Genomic DNA, 26,847 nt, shown 5'->3' on the forward strand with positions numbered 1-26,847 from the left:
TTTAAGCTTTACATCCAAGATGTGAGTTTTGCCCCTATGCTATATAGTGATATTTTTGTTGTAGGCATCCAAGACTCCATGCACTCGAAACATCCACGGAATCCCCAACAAGGCGTCACAACCTTCCAGCAGCATGATGTAAAACTCTTCAGTGTCCACATACGACTGAATATGCAGACGCAGTTTTCCAATGATGGGAGTAACACACTCTGAGTGGCCAAGACATGCCAACCCTACCTCTGCTGTGTACCCCATCTCTTCAGCTCTGATGCCCAGCTTCATAGCTAACTCTGGTGAGATAAAGTTGGCTTTGGCACCTGGATCAAAAAAGATGAGTGTCGTCTGATCCCTAACTTTACCCCATGCCCTGCATAACTCACTGGCATCTGTGATGGGCCTGTCACCCACCATGTCTGGCACTAAACCTGCCGTGGGTTTAGGCTTCTTGCCTTTCTGGTCTTCTTTATCCTCTGAGCCAGCTGGTCTTTTCCTTTGTGGACAATTGATAGAAAAGTGACCAGGCTGCTCGCATATAAAGCATTTGTTCTCAGCCATTAGGACCTTCTTTTCCTCGAGCGACTTGCGCACAAAAGGCTTCCTTTTCTGTTTCTTTGCCTGCGCTCCAGAAGTCCCGGCTGAATCCTTGTCTTTGGTGGCTTTTTCTGACCCCTGTGACGCATCAGGAGCCGTTTTCACAAAGGGCTTCTTTGCTGAATTTTTCTTTTGCTGCCCTCCTTTGTCACTGCTCGGAAATCCACTGTCCTCTCCTTTCAACAAGGCAAGACCAGTGTTCGCAACTTCCATAAGCTGAGTAAGGGTAGCCACTCTGTTCTTTGTACAGTAATCACGAAGCCCTTTAGGCAGCCCACAACAGTACTTCTCTATCTGCTCTGTCAATGGCACAAATCTGTAGGAGGTCACTAGGAGTAACGCTTTACAAAACCTCCTGTTGTACTCCAGCAAGCTCTTGCACGAGGCTGAAGTAAGTTGGTGCCAATCTGTCATATGACGTCGGCTTCAAATTCATTTGACAGCCAAGCAAATGCAAACATTTGCTTGAAGTAAACCCAAGTGGCAGGTGCTTGTCCTTGCATTAACAATGTCGTCCACCATGTAAGCGCATTGTCCTTTAAGAAAGTGGCAGCCTTCCTGACCTTCGAGGCCTCTGTAAAATTCCCTCCCGCATAAGCTGTATCAAACTGCTGAAGGAAAGTGAGGGCCTTTGTCTTATCCTCGAAACCACTGAAGGTACTGAACTTTACCGCTGCACCACCTTCTTTGTAAGCCTTCGGCTTCTCTAGTGCCCCCAAGTTGTTATACGGAATGGTCTGCAACATGGGCACTGTAGTAGGCATGATCGGCACATCTTGGCCATTCACATTTTGCGTCAGAGGTGCGATATCTAGCTGCTGTCCAGAAAAACCAGCCATGCCAAAATGACCCTGTGGCACCCCAAACTGGCCCTGGTTGCAGTGGAAACCTTGTTGCATGCCGATACTACCATACATGGGGTTTGGCATGATGCCTTGCATACCCCCGAACACTGTTCCTGGCATGTACGGCTGACTTCCAGGCGCATGACCAGCCATACTTTGGAACACTGATCCACCCCCGAAATACCCAGGATGTATCGTGGGTGGTGGAAAAACTGAGTGCATTGCCTAGTATCCAGCTCCCTGTCCATTCAAGACAGCATGCTAGCTCTGAAAGGTGGCGGGCTGAACTGGCATAACCTGTGGAATGGGCGTTCTAGCCGCCCGTTCAAGCACGGGATGTAACAAACTGCTGACGTGTCAAAGCCTAAAGAATGGAGCCAACTTACAGATGCCGGCCGAGGGGCCTAAACCCTAAGAAGCAGTAGAAGAAGTGTCACAGAGTGAGGACGTGGTAACCCTAATTGCTGAAACCCTAATTCTGGAAACCCTAACCCTAAAACCTGCAAACCCTAATTTTTGCCAGAAACCCTAACTGCTGAACCCTAATTCTGGAAACCCTAACCCTAAAACCTGCAAACCCTAATTCTAGAAACCCTAAGAAGAACAAGCAACAGAAGAAGAAGTCCTACCAACTTATGGGGATCCCGTCCGATGGGGTCCCAAGTGACATAAAGGCATTAAAAATAAAGCAGAACACACTCAAAAGACTTTGCACATCAAAATATGATGATGTGGCACCTGTACGGACGTCCCGGAATTCGCGGCGGATTTTTAGGGAAATCCCGAAATTTTAGGAACGTGATTTTTTGGAGTCAGCTTTTCATATTTGATGCTTTTAGGCTTTGGGCCTTTAAATATGAGCCTTGGGGGCCCTCTCTGGCACTCTTCAGCGCACGGATTGCAAAGGAGGTGCTCCCCGGCTGTTGTACTTTGCGAATCAGCAGTAATATAAAGAAATACCGAAAGGGGCGCCAAGGTTTGGGGCCAATACTCTTTGGGGTGGAATTTCGCCACTCCGTGTCGCGTGTCGTCTCTCTCTCTCTCTCTCTCTCTCTCTCTCTCTCTCTCTCTCTCTCTCTCTCTCTCTCTCTCTCTCTCTCTCTCTCTCTCTCTCTCTCTCTCAGTTCAGTTGTTATTGAACAGTTGTTATTGAAGTGCTAAAAGTCTGTTCAGTCTGTTCTTTTCTATTGGCACGTGGTGCCCGCATTTTGTGACACGGGAAGAACCTGCTTTGGAGCCCCCGACTCCGCAACATGCGAGTGTTCCCTTTCCTCCTGCGCCACATGAAGTACCTGAGCTTGCGCATCAACAAGCTCCGTACGCGGCGTAGGTTGCCTATTTTGCGGTTGCGTTGGTGGCGCTTGCAAGAACTCCATAAACCTCGGATTCTGCACCAGCTACGAAAAGACATTCACCGCAGCAACTAACTAAGTCTTGACCACATCATCCTCAAGTTCCACAGTCATAAAGCCCTGTACTACGGGAGGGACATTCACATTGAACGGAAGTACAAACTGACGTGGCCGTGAGCTCTCGCCAATCTCGAAAACCATAGGGATCTCCTGTCTGTCCTTTGAAGAGGAACCCTCTTCCATAATTCCCTTCCCCTTGTCAGCCATAGTGTAATCCCCGCGTTCCTGCACTCTGTGTCTTTACCCAAAACAATCCAGGCTCACTTTTAAGGAAAAAGTGATTGATGTCCCGGCAACAGAACCATGAAACCGGCCCGTAGCACAGTAGACATTGGCTTTCACCTGAAATTCTTTACTTTAGACACACAGAGTACTTTGCAAAGGTAACCTGTAACGAGGATTAACACCTAAGTACACACACGGCTCGGGAGCTAGAATGCTCCGAGCAGACGCAGACAACCTGTAGGCCCCAAAAATTGGCGCCCCTTTCGGTATTTCTTTATTCTTTAACAAAGGGAATAAAACCTGTGTTCTCCTACAAACTGCCCCGCACAATCAAGGCTAAGAAACACCTGTTCTGGCCCCATTTCAGCAACATAACTGTACTAGGACGCTTCACAGTCAATATCCCCACGCAATAGGTGACTTTCCCGACGCATACGGACACTTTGCAAAACCTGGCGAGAATCTGCAACATGCTGAATTCTCTGTTTTCTGCCCCGAACATGCGTCAATTCACCTGTACAGCGGTCCCCTCGCGTCCCCGAACCTCCTGGGGGTATTAGGGTCCATTTAGGGCCGAAACCCTAAACCTGCAAAAATACACAGCAGGCTGTAATTCCCTGTTTTGGGCTCCGTTTCGCGTGCCGATCGCATCTATAGCAAGACCTCGAGCTCCCACACCTGTAGGGCTACTTGCCCTTTGAATCGGACAAGATTTCTGGTGTGAAACCTCTCCGAAATCACCTGTACCTGCGGGGGATTAGCCGATAGCTAATCCAGTACCTGTGCAAGAGGCTATTGCCTCGGCAATCGCGCATGAACCCACATAATTGTACATTGGTCAAATGAAAAGCCCACTAGTGGGGCATAACATACTGCTCGTAGGGGGAGAGAGAGGGCAGTGCGTAGCGTGCAGGGCATCACACCTGGCACCGCATTGTACATAAGAGGGAAAGGAAGCACTCCATAGCTCTTAACCTGTGACAAATTGCAAATGAAGGCATCTCCCAGCTTAAAAATCAACGCCCATTTTTCTGTAGGAGGAAAGTCCATGAGAAATTGACACTTGGCGTATTTACAAGCATTTTCCCGTTTCGGGTTCGCCGCTTAAAAATATCCTTACCGGTTGCCCAGTTAACTTCGCCGCAAAGTTGTAAAATGTTCCCCTAGTCATACCGGAGGTAATGACGCGAACACATTTCTCGGCCCAAAATAGCAGTTCCCTAAATTTTAGGAGATGCTTCTGTTGGGCTCCCACTGGTCTTCTGACCATCTATCCTCATTGGGACCGCATCCAAAAATGCAATGTGGCCCAACTATCGGATACTTTCAATTGGTAGTCACACCTTGACTTTAGGCCTTTATTGAGTTCACTTCCTAGTATCCACCAACTTGCTAAGTGCGACGGGGGGACCTATATGATCTTGCTCTGAGCCTACACATCCTCTTACCATACGAATTCCAGTGCCGACCACTACCCATCTGCGGGTGAAACTACCGTTCACATTGGCCATGCAGTGTCCGACCGTTTGCTTCTTCAAGAAGAGGGTCTCAAAAATAAAACAAAACCCCTTGGAAAGAAACCAACAACTAAAGTTAGCAGTTGCCACGTCCTCGTGACATAGTTGACAGTTGCCACGTCCCCGTGACACCATGCCTCAGCTGGTAGAGACCTTGCTCTAGTTGAGCCAAAAAAGCCCTCTTTTTTCGCCTCACCAGGCGTCGGAAGTCAATCTGTGACTGTCTGTGAGTGATGTCCACCAAAAGCACTTCCCTCTGAAGTCTAGCTCTGGTTTGTCGGCATTCAACATCATACCAGCTGTTCTGAGGCATGCTCCCAACACAGCGTCTATGCTCGAGCAAGGTTTGTAGGTATGTCTCTGCTGCTGCATCAAGTAATATTTGTGTCAGTATAGTAGTAAGCTCCTCCAGAGGTCGCCCTGGCTCCTCGATGCTTAGGCGTCTACTGCTGCAGCCTGCAGATCCCGTCTATGTATACGGAATCGGTCTCTTGCGTGAAGGTATAGCGAGTAGGAGCTGCCACCAATGGACTGTGTGCTACACTTAACTGGAAAGAGATGGTCAACGACACAACAGCATGATCCACTGCCACCCCAACAGGTCTAGGCCCAGCTATGAGATCCTGGATACTAGAGATAAGGCTTGGTTGTGCCATGACATAATCCACTTTGCTGGCTCCATGTGTCACATGACACATCCAACCCTATGTGTCCGTGGACAAGCTACAGCATGACCAGGGTTCAATTCAGTCAAGTCAGTCTAGAATAGGAAGTGATCTGGCACTTTTGTGAGTCTATTCGCAGACCGTGCATGTCCAGACAATTAGATTAGATGCATATCCTCCGGTTGCACTGAGCATGATCATAAGCATTTCCATCAGAATCCTTCAGGGGAATTTTCCAGTGCATTTAACCTAATTTCCCTATTTTTGAGATTTTTCACTTATTATTTTTAAGTGACTTTTGTTGGAAAGTAGGTAGGGCAATTTTGCTAAGTTTGTATATAAGCAAAGCTAGCGCTAGCACTTTCTGGCAAAAGAGGCAACAGGAGCATTGCTCACAGGCAACTTCTCAGCAGGACCCCAAGGACTTCTAGCGTTTTGGCTCCACAGCAGCTTGGCCAGCATTTTTGGACAAGACTACAGCAGATCAGCCTAGCGTTTTGCATTGCAAGGCCACCGGCAGAGCAGAAGGCAGTTTTCAGCCCTAGCGTTTTTGCATCTGCAGGACAACTCAGTGTTTTTTGCAGATCATCGCGATAGATTCAGCCCTAGGATCAGCGTTTTCAGTTTTCAGCAGTCAGACATCGCAATAGAAGTCCCGAACCTCGCACATCTCACCTTCGCGCAGCAGTTCCTCGCCGCACGGTCAGATTCCGCAAGGTTTGCAGTTTCAGCCCGGAAAACGCAGATTTCAGCATTTGAGTTTTTCAGCGCATCGTTGTCGCATCGTCGTCACCGACATAGAGTCAAAATTCAGCAGATAAAGATTTGCAGATTTCAACCATTAGCATTTCCAGATTCAGCCCATCTCGTCGTTGTCGACATCGTCAGCAAGTTCAAGCATTGTAGAGATTTGTGCAATCAATAGTAGACCGCTTTCGCCATAGAGAGTGGGGCCTTCGGAGGAGGGTTTTACAACGTCTGTGGTGTCGTATTCTCTTCACTATCTCTCAGTCTCATGCACTTCCATTCACAATGTCCATTCGTTTTGTTTGTGTCCATTGCACTCTCTCACTAAAGGAACGGGAGACTCTCCCTTCCGTAAGTAAAAGGAACCCTTGAGCACAGTTCGGAGCACTCATCTTGAGCAAAGTTCAACATTCATTCCGCTGCACCTTACACCATGTCTGTGTGGAAAGCATGTTAAGCCTCCCGCAACGGGAAATCTCTGTAGGCCATTCAGGATGGCCAATCCATGTGCAGTCCCCATGTCTATCAAGTGCCGTCCATACTCAGTATGTTTCCCATCTTGTGATAGTCTGGATAGGCCAGTCTCTGTAACATCCAGCTCTCTCAGCATCTCCTCTGAAGTATCATAGAATACTGTTTGATGATGGGCAATCCTAGCATTGAAGTTCCCTAGAATGATAATGTCGCCATCTCTAGAGAATTCCCATATGTCATCATCCAAAATAGAGAAGGGGGACTGTCCTCTGGGTGGTGCATATACGGACGTGCTTGGGGGAAAGTAGCAAATAGCAATGTAGAGATATCTGACAGTCTCTGCTCTCAATCTCACCCACATGTACCTAGCTTGCTCATCCCTGCGAGCTATATGTATCTATGGCTGCAAACTCTCCCTGAATAACATTGCCACTCCTCCTGAGCCCCGCCCTCTGTGCTCTGATCGCGTGTCCTGACTACAGGCTATCTCCCATCTGTATCCACTAATGTGAGGCATAGATTGCCCAAGGGCCTGATGTGTCTCAGAGTAGAAGATGATGTCTCTCCCGTTAAAACTATCCTCAAAGGCACCCACATCAAGGCACATAGATCCATTACAATTCCAAGCGGCAACTTTTAGTGTGGTCCCATAGGTCTAGCACCGTCATGTGGCGGGTGGCTCGAGTATTACCACTCTTCCATCTTGGTAGAAAGCAATCTTGCCTTTTTCCCTTGCTGCTCTAATCTCCGGCATTACCTCCTGCATATGAGCGATCTATGAGAAAGTAAGATCATCCCCAAGAAAGATGCCCGTCTTCTTAAGAGTTGGCCTTTTCTTCAAAAAGTCCTTCGCTTCCATGGACGGAAATCGAAGAATGAGTGCCCTTTCTTTCGAGGTTTCCCCATTGCTTCCATTTTTCTTGTTGCCCACTCTCCAAGCTCTTGTATGCATCTGTTCATGAACCCCCATCAGAGCCATGAGTTCTTTTACTTCTTCGTCCACATTATCTTTGTCTTTAAGGCCGCAAATTCTTACATGTACAACGTGCGTACACATCTTCTTTGCTCCTCCTCTAGTGTTAGATTAATAATAGTGGGTGTGGGCGTGTACGTTATTTCTTTGCCTTTCCCTTTCTTGGCAACCTCAATCCATTTCTCGTCTTCGTTCGCCTTCTGTTGAGTCTTGGTAATAACATCCACCCAAGAGGTCGTCATTTCTTTGTGCTGCTCTTCTCCTTCTTTGATGGCCCGTAGTTGCTCCTTGATCGTGTTTAGTTCTTCTATCACTGAGGGTTGCAATTCTCCTTCTTCAAGTGTGTTTCTTGATCGTGCTTCAGCGAGATCCTTCTTGAGTGACGCAATCTCTCCACCTTGGGCCGACACACGATCTTCCACTACATCTATTTTACTTTCTGGGATCAACATGCGTCCTTCGAGAATTTTTATTGTGGCCAGCAAGTTGCGGTTCATCTTGGTAATGGTTTCCGTCGTCCCTTCTTTGCACTTTTGAATGGCATCCTCTAAGGGGTCGGCTTTATCATTCTGCTTCCTCATGCTTAGTTGACGCCAAAGGGACCCACACTAAGCGCACCAACTTCCCCCCCCCCCCCTCTCTACGCGTGCAGGTTTTCTCTCTCTACGTGCATTTCTTTCCTCTTTCTCTCTCTACGCGTGGAAGTTTTCTCTCTCTACGTGCATCTGCTTTTTTTTAGGGGGGGGGGGGGGTTTCTCTTTCTATCTACTCGCGCAGTTTTTCTCTCTCTACGCGCACAGTGCTTTTTCTCTCTACGTTTTTTTTTAAATCCTCTCTCTACGCTTGAAAGTTCTTAGCACTCTCTCTCTCTACGCTCTAAAGACTCTCTCTCTCTCTCTCTCTACACAATCGGGGGGTTTAGGGTTTAGGGTTGTACGTTGGGAGCTGGGGTGCGCAGGGCGGGAGCAGGGGGGCGCGCGCGCGTGAGAGAGAGAGAGGAGGGGGGGGGGGGGGGGAGGGGGGCTAGGCAAGGGGCGCGAGAGAGGGGGGGGGAGAGCGCGAGGCAACAAGGCAGGAGTAGCAGCAGGGGCAACAACGGGAGCAGGGCAATATAGACGCTGGGCAACACGAGGCGGCGGGGGGGAAGAGAGAGAGAGAGAGAGAGAGAGAGAGAGACCCTCAATAGTTACTAGCAAACGATACCTGCGAGTTTCCCTGCATGCTCATCTATCCCCACTTCCTCTTCCTTCGTCCTCATATAGGCTCGTTTGTGCAGCCTCCCACCCACAGCCTCAGCCGCACAACCCAGCTGTGCCTCTCCGTCAAACCTCAGCTTATTCGCATCAGCTATCCCTTCACTGTTTGCATCCACCACATGCCACATACATTGCACCTCAGCCCCGCCCATGATCCCATCACTATCCCGCTATACCCTGCACTCACGCCTTGTCCATTAACCCTTTACATTCAGTCGTAGCCTGCACCTTAGTATTGGCCCCTTCATTCACAACCTTTAGCGCCTGGTCTCCAAGCCATTTCCACACACCCGCATGCACATTGTCATTCACCTTCACTCAGGGATTTCAAGCAAAGAAGGCAAAGTAATCGGATAAAGGGAGAAACGGTTCACAGTTCAATTCTTACAATACATGGAGGCCCCCCTCCAAAAATAAGAAGCCCCCCCTTACGCTCGATCCTGGGAATAGAGAATAAGTACAAGAAACGGAAGACCACAGAGGTCGTCACCTGAGGATCGTGTTTGCCAAAGACGCCAGCATGGTCCCACTGTGAGAGTGCACGTGTGCCGTAGAGAGAGAGAGAGAGAGAGAGAGAACACAACACCTGTGTGGGAAAGGGGGCGATCAGTTCCCCCATGACTACCAGAGCAAAAGACCCGTACAATGATCAGATGATAAAGAAATGTCTACCCCCCCGGCCCCATATATATGAGTGCCCACGGTGGGCACCCAACTCAAGGGGGCAACTCGGGCGATCGGACAAGGTACAACCTATGCTATGGGTGGCCAGCCCGGAGACACTAGCCGTACAAGGAAGTTCCCTAGACCTGTGTGAAGCAGCAGAGTGGTGTAAGTCTAACACCCACGACCTAGCTACTCAAGAAAACTCCCTGATATCAAACCATATGTCCGCCACTCTATGGCCTCTGTCAAGATCAAACCTATAGGTACAATCCAACAATATGGCAAATTTCATATAGGCTCTGAAGAGCACATATACTCCTATTGTTGTAACCTGCGTCCTTAGAATCTTCATTGTAACTTTGTCTAGACCCGCACAATTGTGCGTGCAATCAACATCCAATACATAACATAATACCAATATCAAAGGAACCACAGAGAATTGCAACATGCCTATGAAAATCTGCCATGTGCACATCTGACCCTATGTGCACGTGGACAAGCTACCTCCTACTTCTAGGGTTTAGAAGTTAGAACAGCCTAGGAAGTTTTTTGGCACCTTTATAAGCTTGAGTTTAGAGTCGGTCTTACTTAGCTTAAGATCTAGCCTCGTATTTTGTGAGCCTCTAGAAGGACGTGCATGATCAAGCACATCATAATTGCATACCCTCACTGACACAATACACTCACTTAAGCATAAACACCAAGTGTTTCCATCGCCAATACCTGCGTACCCTCAGCACTAGTAGTTCAACACCAACGTTTTCAATCTCAGCATCAGATCAGCCCTAGCGTTTTGCATCAGATTCAGCCCCGGCGTTTTTGTAGCAGATCAGCTAGCGCTTTTGCATGAAGCATCAACATTCAACATTTTGTCACGTGCGCACTTCACTTGCACTACGTGGACATGCTTCTGCTACACTATAGCATGAGTCTTAGCTTAGGACCTAGCCTAGCACCTTTGTGAGCCTCTAGCAAGACATGCAAGCCCAGGCCAGTCATAGTTGCATACCCTCTCTTGCACAGTATAGCATTTTCAGCATGTAGGTGTCACGTGACACATCCCAACCCTATGTGTCCGTGGACAAGCTACACCACAGCAGGGTTCAGTTAGTCCAGTCAATTTAGATTAGCAGTGATCTGGCACTTTTGTGAGTCTATTCGTAGACCGTACATGCCCAGTCACTTAGCTTAGATGCATATCCTCCGGTTGCACCACACAGCATGATCATCGGAATTCCCATCAGAATCCATTAGCAGCAGTTAGGGGAATTTTCCAATGCATTTAGCCTATTTTCCTATTTATTGGTTATTTTCACTTATTATTTTTAAGTGACTTTCCAACAAAAGTAGGTAGGGCAATTTTGCTAAGTTAATATATAAGCAAACCCAAGTTAGCACTTTCTGGCAGAAGAGGCAGCAAGAGCTTCCCGCTCAACAGGCAACTTCTCAACATGACCCCCCAGCACCCCTAGCGTTTTGGATCCCCATCCTCGCTGGGCAAGTTCCCATCCTCAACGTTTTCTCAGCATCAACCATCGCCCTCAAGTCCAACCCTTTCTAGCGTTTGTTCCCCCTTCAGGCAACCCCCAAAGCCCAACGTTTTTGGGATTGCAAAGCATCAGCAGAATCAGCATTTTGACATCAACAATTTCAGCCAAGCTAGCGTTTTTGCTGGCGTTTTTGCCTTGCTGCAGCGTTTTGACTTTTAGCCCCAACCTGCCGCAGATACACAGCATTTTCAGCCTTTAGCAAGGTAGCAGATACATCCCAGATTGGTTGCAGAAGTTCCCCCCAAGTTTAGCCCAAGAAAACGCAGCCAAAACAGTCATTTTCAGCCACCGAAACAGTCCCCAAATTCAGCGATTAGAAGATCCCAGATTTCAGCCATCAAGTCGTCGTCGTCATCGTCGTCGTCGTCGCCATAGTCCCATTGCATCAGTCCATTGCATACGCATTGTACACCTTTGTGCAATCAAAGTAGACCACTCTCGCCAACGAGAGTGGGGCCTTCAGAGGAGGGTTTTACAACCTCTCGGGTGTCGTATCTCTTCTCTCTCCTTCTCTCAGTCTCATTCACTTGCACGCACAATATCCACTCACTTTGTTCATGATCATAGCATTCTCCATAAGACGGAAAGCTCTCTCTTTCCCTAAGAACTAAAAGGAACCTTGAGCAATAAAGATCACTAATCTTGAGAAAATACAACATTCATTCCGCTGCACCTTACAGTAGGTGTTTTGCCGCGTGTGAACCACCTCTAACCTGGCACTTCATTAATAAGTGAATTTTCAGCTTATTATTGGCCTAGTCGTGAGGCTGCATTTAGGCTTGCTCAACCCAACATAATCCTCCTATAAAGGCAGCCCATGGGGCGGTAGGAGAAGCAAAAGAGGCCGCAGAGTGCTGGCATAAAGGCATTGCGTCTTTGCCTGGGGCCGGAGTCCGTTGTCCGGCCACCCACTGTATGTGCATGCGCATTCCTTATTCTTCATAAACACAAAGAAGAAGGAGCTCCTCACTACATTCTTGGAGGTTACTCCACCCACACAACATCTACTCTCTCCCTCTCCCCTTCTCGCACGCACACACCGCACCGCATTCGCACGCATCCACACATAAACACTCTTCAAATGGTATCAAAGCTTCGGTTTCGCGCGGGTGTAGTGCGACGGTCGAGTCAACTGCTTCACAACGACAAGCGTATTGACGGTAGTAGATTCAAGAGAAGGAAGAAGAGAGCAGCTTGGCACTGTGTGCGCATACAGGTTTGCGAGCGGTTTTGCTCATGTACACGGAAGCTTCTACGTCTGCATTGTGTGCACACAGATTGCAGTGCACGAGAAGCACAAATTATATTTTGAGCTTAGGCAGTATATTCACGTTGTATAGAGCTTGTGTAGCAAACCATTGCTGAATTTTGCAAAGAAGAAGCAAGAGCAAAAAGTACTACATCTCGTTTTTGTTGTTTTCGGCTCCAAAAACAGTGTTTTTTGCATATCTTCGTCATACAGAGTCGAATAGATATGATTTAGGAGTTAAGGTTGGCGTTTTGGCACATTTCGAATGTGATGGTGATGTCCATCTTCTAAAATTTTGATCAAAATTACAATAGGTGCAACAACAGCAAGTTTGTGCTCCATTTTTGGACCGAAAACGAATGTTTTTGGCATCTCTCTCACACCCGAACTCGGGTGTATGTGATCCAGGAGTCTATCCTAGGGTTTTGGCACCTTTCGGACGCGTTGATCATATCAAAATTTTGAAACTCTAAGCGCTAAATTTTCTGCAGCATCCTCAACATATCAAAGCTTGGCAGTTTGATTCCTGCATTGCAGAGCATTGTGTGGTTTGCATCTATAGCTATGTATGGCACACAGTGGTGCTATTTGAGAGGGAATTCACCTTGCATTTGTGTATACAAGTGATGCTTTGGGATGTGACTTTCAGATTGTTACACATCCGGATGCGGTTTTGTACGCATTGTATGATTGTGTGGGGCGTTCCGGAGAGTGGTTTTAGCACGATTTTGAGCAATTTATGGTATTTATGCATTTGCGGATACAGCTTGAGCTAGGTATAGCTTGCAGGTACCACATTCTCAGGTTTCCAACGTTTTTGGACAGGTACACGTCCATAGAGCCACTCGGTCAGGAGTGAGCCAATTTGCCAGGGTTTTGGCAGTGCATATATACCATTTGTGGATCTGTTTATTGAGACACTCAGTGGCTGTCTATGCTTTATGCGGTATTGGTGAGATTTTTTTGAGTTTTTACTCAGTTTTTCAAGGGAAACTCTGTTGGTTTTTTCCCAGATTCTCGCCATGTTTCATGCATATCTGCAGTTTTACTCTCTGACGGTTTAGTGGACAGTATTACTCCCACTTTGACAGGTTTTGTCAGCCTTGTACACACTCTCGCAGGAGTGAGAATTGCATATGCTCGTGGGGCTACAGACTATGCCAGTCACATATTTCATAGTTTTTTTGCAAATTTTTGCGAGCAGTTTCTCTTCTGGGATGTGTTTTAAGCTAGTTTGCTCACTACTTGCGTATATGGTTATGCGCTTTACGTTCAGTTAAGTTGTTTGTCCCTGACTGTATGCTTGCAGATAAAGCAGATTGTGGAGCTGATTTTATGCATATGTGAGCATCGGTTTTAATGCGTTTGATCATGGGTTTCATGATTATGTAGTGGCCGAGTGATCTCCCACTTTGTTGTTGTCACAAACTGCTAACGTGTCAAAGTCCTGAAGAATGGAGCCAACTTGCAAATCTCGACCGAGGGGCCTAAACCCTAAGAAGAAAAAGTAACAGAAGAAGAAGTCCTACCAACTTATGGGGACCCTGTCCGATGGGGCCCCAGTGACATAAAAGGAATTAAAATAAAGCAGGACCCATACACACACACACCAAGACGCGCAAAAACTGATGACGTGGCAGTTGTACGGACACTCCGCGTTTTGCGCTGACTGTTGATGTGGCAGCTGTACGGAATTCCTTGGTTTACGCTGGCAGCTTTTTGGCATTGCTTTTGGACCAGAAGCTTTTGAGTTTGAAGGCTTTTCATGTAAACTGCTTTTGGGGCTAGAGCCTTTAATTATGAGGCCATGGGCTCATTCTCTGGCATGCTTCCTGGAGAAGGTGCAGAGTCTCTACTCTCTGGGGCCAATACTCTCTAGGATGGAATTACGCCACTCCATGTCACGTGTCGTCTCTCTTTCAGTTCAACTGTTAATGAAGTGCTAAAAGTCTATTCAGTCTGTTCTTTTCTATTGGCACGTGGTGCTCGTCTTGTGATAGTGGTTTCAGAGCATCAGGCGTGTGCGTTTCTGAAAGCATACCGGTCCTACAAAAGAGCAGACAGAGCAAACTGGCGCTTTCAAAAGTCTATTGGAATCTTATTTGAAGTCCCTTCGTGCTCTGACCTCGGACTTATTAGCCACTCCCACCCTTACTTCATCGCGCATTGGGTACGCTTCCATCTTCATCGCTATGTCTTACAAGGCATAAGCCATAAAGAACCCAAGACATAGAATTCATGGATTCAGTAGAATATTTGCAATTTTTGCTCAACGAGCTTCACGACATTCTTTCGCGGCATCCTCAGCAGAATCTTACAATCCTGCAAAGTTTTCAACAATTTTTGAACTACATGTTACCCCCTCTGATGCCCTAGGTAGTACCTCCTCCTCCGGCACCAGAAAGTACGAGAGCTTCCAACCAGCAACCTTCTCAACCGTCTGTTCCGATCGAGCGAGTCTTCAAGAATATGGTGTAGCCATCTGACCTTGATCCAGTTCAACCGCCCTTGCCACCGTTATTGCCCCCACCTCCACCACCGCCAGGCTACAATGCTTGGAGCCCATATGGATACCCTTATTATCCATACCCGGGATATGCGCCTAACCAACCCAAAGATTTCAAAGATGGTGGCACGACAGTCAAATTTTTCACTTTTTCCGAGGTGGAAGATCGCAAGAAAGCATTGCAATTCCTACAACAATTCGACAACATCTATGCTTTGGGGAACTATACAAAAGAATCCAAGATTTCTCGAGCAACGGGATTTCTTAAAGATAATGCTATGCAATGGTGGAGTTCAATCGCGACAACCCACCATGCTCCAAGGACCTGGCAAGCTTTCAAGACAATTTTTGCACGTAGTTACATGACTTCAATGTTTGAAGTCCGAATTTTGGCAAAGTGGGGCAACTTGAAAATGCTTGCCATCGAAACCATGGACGACTATAACCAAAGGTTTCTCGACGTGTACCTTCCGTGTCCTTCTTTAAGTTCATTTCCTTGGAGGACCAGTGCGAGCGCTACACCATTGGACTACCATCACCATTACAGGAATATTGCGTCTCCAAGCAAGTCTCCACCATGCAAGAGCTCATGGATCATGCTACAATCGGCTACAAGCTCATGAAGGAAAAGTTGGAGTTTACCACAGAAGAACCTTCAGCCATTAACAACGAACAAATTCTCGAGAATCCCATGAAAACCAGCCTCAACGGCCTCGTCTGACACACCGTCAACGAGATGCCTTGTTACAAGAAGGCCGATGCTTCGAATGTTTCCAAACAGGACATACGTTCAATACATGTCCTGAGCGAGCCTCGACGTCCTCAGTGCAACCTTCTGTTCCCACGTAAAACAGATCCCCGAGGCCACCTCCAACCCAGAGGGCTAGACCTGCTATTGGACTAGTACCCGATATTTATGGTATACACCTCGAGAGTTTTAATGAATTAGACAGAGCTTATGGAAAAGTCAACGACTTGAAAGCCCTTATTTTATTTGACCCCAGAGCTATGAAGAACTTCATCCATCCAGAATTCTTGAAGCAGATGCACCTTGATTATGATGCAGAGGGTGAAGAAATTGAAGCTCCGCTAGCCACGGGGCAAACTCAGAAAGTGGTACCGCTCATTGGTCCTCTTCCAGTGACTATACAAGATTATGGAAAAGCCGATTTCCACATTATGAAGTTGGGCAATTGCAATGTTCTCTTGGGCATGCCCTAGCACCACAAGAATGATGCAACTCTCCAGGTTCGGAACCGAACCATCACAGTGATGCAGAAGGGCAAGCCAAATCTAAAGTCCCAAAAACGTTGGGTTCTTGCTGAGAAAACATTGGAGGAAGGCTGGGTCATGCAGGTACTACCTAGCACCGCTGGGGTTCTTGCCTCCTCTGTGTTTCCTGCTCCTAGCGCCCAATGGGCCTCATATATAGGTGTTTTTACCTGGGTCGAGCATCCATCTCTTAAGCCTCCATAATTTTTAATTGCCAAAAAGTCATTTATTAATAAATGACTTATAAGAGGTGGTTCATGTGCACTTTGGAAAAATAGGTTCTTGCCGTGGAAAATGTTGCTCATGCTGGGTACTAGTAATGATGCTAGTGATCATGGGTTATGCAATCAAAGGGGTATGCAACTACTCTTAAGTGCCTGGACATGCACGTCCTGCGTACAAGTTCACAAAGGTGCCAGAACACATCCTAGGCCTAGCAGTAGGTCAGCTTGTCCACATGCAAATAGGGTTAAATGTGCATGTGACACCACCTCTAGACCTCATCGTCTAAAGCCAGATAATTATACAAGAAGTGATACTGGAGATATAAGAATCCCCCATTGCCTACCAAAGCCGGCTCCCACGCATGCACCAGCATGTGCACTTGGTCTTCTCCACACCGGATGAACAAGAGCCACTAAAGCAGGAACTAAAACTTCCATCTTCAATGGAAAGGAAAAAATCAAAGTAGGGAAAAAGTAATCCCCCTTTGTCATCCAAAATCCGCAGCCTGTTACAAAGGTGCAAACTGAGACAAGCTACCCCTCTTTGAAGAGGGGCCAAAACTCCACATCTATCTGAGCAAGTCAAGTCAAACTCCATAACATCCTACATCAAATCCTCCATAGGGATATAACTCCATCAATAACTTTAAATAAACGTGCAATTGCAAAAGGCTAACGCAATCAACCAATCCATCTCCTCGAATGAACAGAGCCAATAAGAAACCCACTCCACAATTGTTGAAGAAGACGAGATTAAATGGAAACCGACAGATATAAGTTGTTCATGGAGCTCCCTTCCAACTTCCGATGGGGCCAATACCTCTAAGCACAGAACTACACCCAGTTGTGTCGTCTCTCTCTCTCTCTCTCTCTCTCTCTCTCTCTCTCTCTCTCTCTCTCTCTCTATATATATATATATATATATATATATATATATACTACATTGTGAAGCGACGTCCTCCTCAGCAGTAGCGGCAATAACGAGACCTACAGCAGCAACGAATCTACACGAGGGAGCAGGTAGACTATTCTGCAAATGGACTGCACAGAGGTACCCTCGCTATGAACAGGATCTCCAATTTTTCAGCAATGAAATTGGAACCACGATGTCGCCACATGTGGAATAACAAATCCTTTGAAGGTGTCTTGTGCCATGAAGCACCACTATCAAAGATCCAATTCCAAGAATCTAAAACCACAAGGGCTGTCTCAACCTCCAATATCCCTGGACAATTTAGTATATTGCCAAATGAACAAAGGCTAGCCCCTTTATTGCAACCGAAGAAGTAGAAGCCTCACCAACTCGTTTTGGACACTTTCACCAATAATCGCCTTTTTCTCCACATGGTTGCAACTTGCAATGCCTAACAGCTTTCAAAGCAACTTTTTCAGCATCCGTCTTCTTGGTATTGTTGCTGCTTTTCTTCTTACCCTTCTGCTTCTTGTTGTTGTTGTTGGAAGAATTGGCCAAGGCTTTGAAGCTTGGCTTCTTCCCGCACCAAATCGCTCCTCCCGCTCCAATAGCATTGGAACAATCTCGTCCCAAGTGACAGTGTTCAATCAGTCACTCATAACCAATGAGGAATAAAAGTTAAAACACCAAGGAGGTAACTAGGCCAAAAGATGAATGGCATGTCTACTGAACAAATCCTCTTGCCCATATAAAGTATCTTTTGATGAAGTTCCTACATCTTATTAATATCTTCCCTCATGGATGTATGTTTTGCATCCAAGATTCGCAATTGCACCTCCAAAGCAATCCGCTTCATTGGACAAACTCGATCATACAATGAGGCAAGTCGATCCCAAATCTGCTTCGCTTCCTTCATCAATCCGATGTAACTGATGACAGATGTTGTACTATTGAGAATGATGAATGATCAAAGCTGAGCATTGACACACTCCCATAGCTTCCCTCCAATTGAATTCTTCGTTTTTGAAAGTTGCTACTGACAAAGCCTCCAAGTTTGTAAAATTCAAAGACCGCCGTCATAGTCACTCTCTAGATGGCATAGTTGTTGCCATTCAATTGCACATCAATAGGAAAGGTAGAAGGGTAGAAATCTTGATTGGTTGATCTACAACAAAGTAGAAATAGGACCAATCTCCTGACTCGTCACTTCATCACCAATTTCTCGTACTTCTTCGTCTTGGACCGAGTTCAAGTCAACCATCACCCGGCGACATTGCCGATGAGAACTCGTGCATGTGACTAGGCTAGGACACGTTGGATATAGAGGGACTTTCAAACAGCCCACAACTCCAAATAAGCCCCAAGAGGATGAAAAACAAAAGCAACCAGTAATACACCTCTTTTCTCACGAAAAATCAGCACCACAAACTCGCACAAATCATCAATCCGACTCAAGAGCACACCTTGGCTCTTAAGGTGCAGCGGAAAAGGCGACTCGGATGATGATCAAGTCTACTATTGCCTTCTCAAAAGAGGGCCAGCCACTAGATCTCGGATCTACCGCGATAGATCCCCTCCATATGGTCCTCCATGCAACAACCATCCCTCGTACGAGCCTCGAGTAGCAACACCTACAAACAACAATGCAACAAGGTGGAAGAGGGGAGCACTAGCAAGACAGAGAAAGATCACAAGAGAGAAAGATCGAGCAGTGCTCAGGAAACGCTAGAGAGAGGAGAGAGAAAACATTGAAAATCTCCACCTCCGGTCACATACCACATGTCAGAATCTCCAAACTGCTATGAGAAGTCAAAACAAACAACCAAGGCTACTGAGATATCAATTATCCAATGACAAGAACCAAAGAACTGCACCAACCACATGGTGGTTGCAAAATATATCTGAAAGAACTCTGAACTCCATTGGAACTGAAAGTGAAAACTGCTAATGATCTTCCTCTGTCTACAACCCTCTCGTGAGGATATCACCCCACTCTGGGTGATTCCGGGACAACCATTTGACAAAAAAGTACACATCAATATTGAGACTCAGCTAATACAACAAGATCAAAAGACCCTGCTCCCAAGCTCTGCAAGAGAAGAACAAGGTGCTAGAGAAAGCCGCCAAAAATAGACTATCAATCATGTCCGTTGCACGAGGAACCACAAGATGTGAAAGGAAGTAGTCCTTGGAAAAAATGACTCCCAAGCTGGTTCCACATCCCTCTATAAAGAGAGAACATTCGAACCAAGACCACCCAAGATAGGGATTCCAATAAAATATACCTATGGGACCTGGAACGAGAATCTAGGAGAATCAAAAAGACCATCTCCCACTTTGAAGAATGCTCAAGCTAACTATAGCTAGTTCTTAGTCCAAAAAACCATGATCCACCTATAAGAAACTCCATGCCAATCTATGGACACAAGTAGTAGGTGTGTCCTAAAGGGTACCTCCAACGATCAATCTTGGAAGACGAAACATAGGAACTCATGCTCGGATGCATGAGGAAGAGCAATCATCATACTACAAACTCGAAAAACTAAGCAACTACCAAAGTGGCTCAAGAAAACATCCGCCATGATACTAAGCACACTATGGGCAAAAATACACCATCTAAAAGTTGCAAGAAGCAAGCAAGGAAACCAAGGACAAGAAGACTCTGAGCATGGTATTCTATTGAATGAAACACCGAAAGCCCTCTCTAAAGGAGAAATATCCTCAAAAGTACACTTTGAGATAATCACCGACTCAACCCCATGCCAGAATAGAGTAGCCACTGTCACTAGAAGCTCCAAAGCTAAGGCCGAGAGCTCTCCTCTGAAGATAGGAAGCCCCCTTTCCGATCAATCCTAGAAAAAGAAAAAAAGTACGACCCAAAAGAAATTTGAGACAATCTAGAGTAAAACTACTTCCTCTATAACTAAATAGCAAAACCTGAGGCTCATAAACTCGACAGATAAGAGGATCACGCCACCAATAAAGTTGAAATGCAGAGAAACTGAAGATCAGAAAAGGTCGTCACCTGAGAAACATGTTTACAAAAGAAGCGGTCCCGTAGGACTAGCTACTCAAACAAACTCCCTGAGATCAAACTATACGTCCCTAATCCTCCGCATATGTCAAGATCAAACCTATGAAACAATCCAATACAAATTACAATATGCCAAACTCCGTACAGACTCAAAAGAGCACATATACTCCCACTATTGTAACTTACAAACTGTCTGTCCTTGCCGCAGGTGCTTCAGAGAACATACCCACTCAATATCAACATCCAATACACAACATAATACCCATACTCAAGGTGAGAGTAAAGGAACCACCTAGGGACTTGCAACATGCCTACGAAGATCGGAATGGGCTGCCTCAAGGTTGGAGCTCTCCAAAGGGATGTACGCCGTACTGGAGAAGCCTCCAAATGTTGTTGATTACGGAAGTAGGAACTAAATGTCCCCACCAACTGTCGGCACTGCGTGCAAACATGTAATCCGAAGGATTTCAATAAATATATAGTCAGACATCAAGAACACGACCCATAAGATATTACAAACATGTCCCGCAATTGGGACCGACAAGCTCACAAAACAAAAACCAAAACCGCAAAATAACGAAAACCAAGGAAAGCAACAGAACACTGCATCATACGGGGCAAAGGCAAGCAGGTTGCAAGCTAACTCATTGAAGGAGACGAAGAGAAACTTCGTCGGCAACAACTGAGGGAGGAACGGCAAGCAACACCGGCAGGATGGAAACGACATATCGGGTACTGAAACCCTAAAAAAGCAATCGTCCGGAACATGGAGAATAGGTTGGAGTAAGGATGGAACTACAACCGTAAGAAGACGAAAAGAATGGGGGGAAAGCTCTCACTGAGGCGGCTTTAGAAGGGCTGATTGCCAAAGGCGCCAAATAAAGGCAGGGCAGTGACAGCAATAGCAGTGGGTCATACGACAATAGAGGCAAGAGGTGAGGCAGGTGCCAAGTACACCAATCAGGGCAGCAGGCTACATAGCGTGCGTCAAACGAAGACAGCGGGCACACAACGATCGACCAGGTGAGGCGGCAGGCTGGGCGGCCACCAAGCGAGACAAGGCGTCGGGCGCAGCAGGGCATGCCATCGCTCGGGCTCTCTCTCTCTCTCTCTCTCTCTCTCTCTCTCTGGATAAGACATGTACCAGTAGATCCAAGAAAAATATCTATGGCCTTCTTTCAAATCATTGACGACATCAGATGGGATGCAGGTCACAGTCTCTAATGTGGCTCCCTCCACAACGAAAACTGGCTTGGGACCTTCTGGCTGCTTCTGGGTGATATTTTTTTCACCCTTGGCTTTTACTTCAGCTTTGAGCAAATCATTCTTCTTAACCCTCTCAATAAAATCTTCTCTACATTGAGATGGTTGCACACGTTCGATGCGGACATAAATCCTCTTCCTCACAATCCTGATGTTCACCTGTTTGTTTATTTCAACACCAATGGCTTGTCCAGTAACGTTTTAGACGACGCCCGTGTGGCCATGGTAGAACTTAAGGGGCATGTGCACCGTTCACCTTGATGTCCACATAGTCACCGATCCTGTAGGTGGGCAGGTAGGTGGAGAGCACAATGTAACCCTTGCCCCAAATCACGTGTGCGAGACCACTGCCAATGTCCTGCAGGCATCCTCGCTACTGTTCCTGCTTCAGAATGCAAAAATTCTCTCTCTCTTCAAGCCCCATAACTCCAAGCAAGCCAGAGCACATACATGAAGAATACCAGTGATTAGAAAAAGATGGAAGTGACTTGCAACATGAAAAACTAAGGAAGTCCGTATTCCTTCTCATTTGACTCTCTCTACTAGTCCCACTCATGAACTAAATCAAACGACTCAGCACTTCCCAGTGTTCCACCTTGGCGCTTCTTTTCCACATGCTTGTCAACCTAATTTTGAGAATTGAGCTCACAAGCTTATCTTTTTTCCGATGAGACACAATTTACTTGCTCATGAACAGGCAAGCCATTACATTTGAATGGAATAGCTTGAAAATTAAAGAAGGCTGCATGAAAAAGAAAGGCACCTGTGAAATGCAGTCGAGTAGCAGGTACGTGCAGCTCACAGAACAAGATCTCGCAAACAATCTGTACATCCGCTTGTGTACTATCTGCTTGACCAAACCTTGCATTATTTCATGGCTTCGGCTCCCACTGCACACAGCTCCTGATCGGACCCACTGCAAAGTAGAACTTGCAAGCTAAGATGCAGAAAATACAAGTAACAGATCATCCTGAAAGGCTAGAGCAAAGGGTACTCGCATCCGACACCACAGAATCACGTGGAAGACGTACAGAAGGGACTGATATAGCATAGTAGCAAGGACGAGGAGACTTTTACTCTTTAGACACAAAAGAATGTGCACTCAACGAAGAAAGAAACACAGGAGGGCAAGTAAGTCTTTTCTCCGTGGTCAAGGGCGCTGGAAAAAGGAGAAAGATCAGGGAGGCGAGAAATGGGTAAACTGAAGGGAAGCTGAGCATGCAAGGCTCACCATCGCCATAGCTTGTATTCTGCAGCATTAGTTTAAAAATGTCCTACTCTCTTTCCTTTTGTTTTCATGTTCTCTCTGCTGGCCTGCAGGCGCGGTGTAGCAAGGCGGATTCCTAGCATCCATTCAATCGACCCTATGTCGAAAAAGCTAACGATCTTGTGAGTGGGTCAAGACTCAGAAGAGTCAAAAGCCGTGTGAGTGGGTCAAGATATTTAAAGACGAATTGAAGACAAGACCATCGTGACAAAGGACGATCAGAAAAGGTCATAATGATTAAAATGAGTGTCCTGTGAGCCTTAGGTGCGTGTCACACTGGCGCATCCAAGGGGTGGTCAAGCCTCCACCCTATCTCGCACGGGCATGCTCAAATGGGATCGACGGCTCGGGTGATTTGGGTCGTCAGATGCACATTTGTAAATTCGGGGCATTTGGTAAATTTGGGGAGAAAAGTAAATTCGAGTCAATCTGCACCACATGTCTTGAACCCCCGACCTCTCCACCACGAGCCATGTGCACTAACCACTACGCCCTCATGCGCACATTGAAATATAGGGGATTCGAGTATGGCATATTGTAAATGTGGGTCGATTAGTAAATTCGGGCAAACTAGTAAATTCGGGACAACATCAAATGTGACGGTCCATGATTGACGCGCCCTGCGTATTCCTTCTCCACCATTGATCCCATTTGAGAATGCCCGTGTGATATAGTGATGAGGGTGGCCAAGCCAAGGTGGCAGCTAGTCATTCACTGTAGGAAAAAGGAGTCTTGGCCTCGCAAGCGTGTTAGAGGGACTGCCTCAACCCCTCGGCTAACATTTCAAAGCGGAGGCCATCTACAAAAGGCGAGGCGAGACTGCACACGATTTGCATTGAGCTCTGGCAGCTAGCGTGAAACCTAGAGTCGCTACCACCTAGGTATCGATGATTTGCTGCTTGAGAAGGTCGACTTTTTAATTAAAACCCAATGTGACTCGAAATGGGTGGTCGCCAACAAAAAGATTACGGGGACACCCGCCCCAGTGTGGCAGGGGCCTTAGGTGAAGGCCGAAACTAATGATCGGGTTCACATCAATTGGGTGGAAGAAAGTTGAGTTGGAGCTTCTTCCAAGCTGAAGGTAGTGAACTCTTCCACCCTACTAGTGTTTACATACGGGTGGGCCAGAGATGGTGGAGGCATCCCATTAGTTCCTTTTTGTTGTGTCAAGGGTGGAAAAGAGTTGGGGCATGGGGGGTGGGGAAGGGGGGGGCGGGGAGAAAAGCTCTTTCTTCCATGATGTGGCAGAAACTTTTGTTTCTTCCACCGCCTGATGCGAACCCCATTCCGATTTTCCTAACTGTGACTAGTTGGAGCCTTCATAACTGAGCTTCCATCCCCTAATGTAAGCCTAGCCTATGTAATACAAGAGGGCTCCTCCCCACATCCTGTTGCATGACGTGTGAATATGTGTTGTAGATTCTGATGTGGGGTACTTAGATAGTGGAATGTAGAGTGCGCAAGTGATGGAGAAGGCAGGAAAGAAGACTACACACACACACACCAACACACATCGAGACACACGCACACACACACACAATCGTTACCCTGCAGAAGCAGCCATTCAACGTGCTGCTTTCACTCTTCTTTTCTTTGAACTATTATCCAAAGTATATTTACAACATAGTATAGTCAGTGTCCGACCGCCCATAGCACAACGGACATATTCTTTAACATCATATTTTTTAACACTCCCCCTCAAGCTTAGAATGAGGTTGCATATGATGGATTCCCAATGCTTCATGAAGGTAGCAAAACTTCTCCTTTCCAAGAGCTTTTGTAAATATATCCGCAACTTGATCATTTGTCTTCACATACACCAAATCAATCTTACATGCCAAAACTTTTTCTCTAATGAAGTGATAATGTACTTCAATGTGTTTAATGCGAGCATGGTAAACTGGATTCTTTGCCAACATGATGCTGCTAATATTGTCACAATATATAATGACACTGTCAAGATAGTCAAAACCAAAGTCTACCATAAGTACTCTCAACCATGACTCTTCACATGCTGCCAAAGCTGCTCCACGATATTCAGCTTTTGTACTTGATAATGCTATAGTTAATTGCTTCTTGCTACTCCAACTTATCATACCATTGCCAATGGAAAATGCATAACCACTTGTAGATCTTCTATCCATAAAATCTCCTGCCCAATCTGCATCTGTGTAACTATAAAGACAAAGCTTTCCATTCTTTTCATAAAACATTCCATAACTGACAGTGCCTTCACATATCTCATAATGTGTCTCACTGCATCAAGATGACTTTTACATGAATTGACTCACAACACCCACTGCATAACTCAAATCTGGCCTTGTTATTGTCAAGTAAATAAGACTTTCAACCATCTTGCGATACATAGTGACATCCTCAATGTAATGTCCATCATCAATCAACTTCACATTTTGATCAAGAGGTGTATCAACCTGTTTGCATGCTGTCATTCCATACTTCTCAAGCATATCCAACGCGTGTTGTCTTTGTATCATCCAAATCCCTGATGAAGTGTCGACAATTTCAATTCCCAAAAAATATCTCAACTCACCAAGGTCCTTCATGTTGAATTCTCTCAACAAACTCTGCTTGACATGCAAAATTTGCTCATCATGACTTCCAGTGAGAATCAAGTCATCAACATAGATAACAATAACGACGATCTCTCCATCAACATGCTTTAAAAACAATGAGTGATCAGCAGTAGACTGTTTAAATCCAATCTTCTTCAAGAATCTGGTTATCTTTTCACACTAAGCTCTAGATGCTTGCTTCAAACCATACAATGCTTTCTTCAACTTACACACATAATATGGAAACTCTGGATGTTGATAACCCTCTGGTTGTATCATATAAACTTCTTCATCCAAGTCACCATTCAAGAATGCATTATCGACATCCATTTGCCATAACTTCCAACCGAACATACTTGCCATTGCTATCACCAATCTGACTGTTGTCATCTTTTCAACTGGACTAAATGTCTCATCATAATCAAGACCTTTTGTTTGTGCATAACCTTTAGCAACAAGCCTCGCTTTGTATTTTTCCACACTACCATCTGACTTGCACTTGACTTTGTATACCCATTTTGAATCAATTGCTTTCTTTCCACTTGGCAAGCAAACCAAATCCCAAGTGTCATTCTTCACAAGAGCATCCATCACATCATCCATAGCTGACTCCCATTCTGATTTTCCAATTGCCTCTTGGAAACATGTAAGCTCTTTATGTTGCACACATGAAACCATGTATGCATAATGTGTACGCATGTAACCGTTGTATGTCAATCTATCAACTGGATAATGCACCCTCTCTGATCTTCTCAACTGTGGTGCACTCTTGTCTTCAACTCTTGCATATGGGGGTACATATTTCTCAGCATGCTTACTGCCAAGTGTCCTCAAATGTGGTAAACCATGCTCTTCATCGAGGCTTTCATCTCCAGAACTCTCCTCAACCACTTTCTTCTTGCCTTTCTCGTCTTGCTTCTTATCTCGCAAACGAACGCTCCATGGGTTGACACTTCTTGTACTCTCCTCTGCCATATGTGGTCCTGAAATAGTTCTTGTTGATGGTCCTGGCTTATCAACAACATGACGCACATTCTCTTGCTCTTCATACTCATCTTCTATCATCACTGGCTTTGTTATATATCATGGTTCATGCTCACAAAATTTGACATCTCTATTGACATAAACTTGTCTTGTCGTAGGATCATAACACTTGTAACCTTTCTTTTCAACTGGGTAGCCCAAGAATATACACTTCACTGCCTTTGGCTTCATCTTCTTTCTTGCTTCATTTGGCACATGAACATGGCAAATACATCCAAAAACTTTCATGTAGGAAATTGTTGGCTTGATCCCATAAAGTCTCTCATAAGGTGAAATTTCATGAATGACAGCTGTTGGTGTTCGATTCATAATGTGTACTGCTATATGAACTGCTTCAGCCCAATATGTTAATGGCATATTCATCTCATTTATCAGGGCTCTTGCAATCTCTGTTATGACTCTATTCTTTCTCTCAGCAACTCCATTTTGTTGTGGTGTGTATCTGCAAGTAATCTGTTTTCTTATGCCTTGTTTACGTAAGTAATCATCAAAACTGTGTGACATGTACTCTCCCCCTCCATCTGTACGTAGGCATTTAATTTGACAACCATTCTCTTTCTCAACCATAACTTTGAACTCCA

The 26,847-nt window shown here is 45.8% G+C and overlaps 1 protein-coding gene and 1 pseudogene across 6 annotated transcripts in view; both read right to left on the bottom strand.

The window, feature by feature from the left end:
* LOC147418161 (calcium/calmodulin-regulated receptor-like kinase 1) overlaps positions 1-22,764 on the bottom strand; it is a 39,893-nt gene extending 17,129 nt beyond the window's left edge. For 5 of the 6 annotated variants that reach the window (XR_015187364.1, XR_015187366.1, XM_086507613.1 and 2 more), the window contains exon 1: positions 22,146-22,726. The gene's annotated coding sequence lies outside the window, so the exon portion shown is untranslated. Of the gene's footprint in view, positions 1-22,145 lie in introns of all 6 variants that reach the window. The other variant, XM_086507611.1, reaches the window with a different exon arrangement.
* LOC147418162 (large ribosomal subunit protein eL21x/eL21w pseudogene) lies at positions 17,151-22,131 on the bottom strand (annotated as a pseudogene).
* Positions 22,765-26,847: the final 4,083 nt, after the last annotated feature.

This window comes from Adiantum capillus-veneris, chromosome 30, assembly GCF_014529385.1.
Source record: "Adiantum capillus-veneris isolate H3 chromosome 30, ASM1452938v2, whole genome shotgun sequence".
Lineage (NCBI taxonomy): Eukaryota > Viridiplantae > Streptophyta > Polypodiopsida > Polypodiales > Pteridaceae > Adiantum > Adiantum capillus-veneris.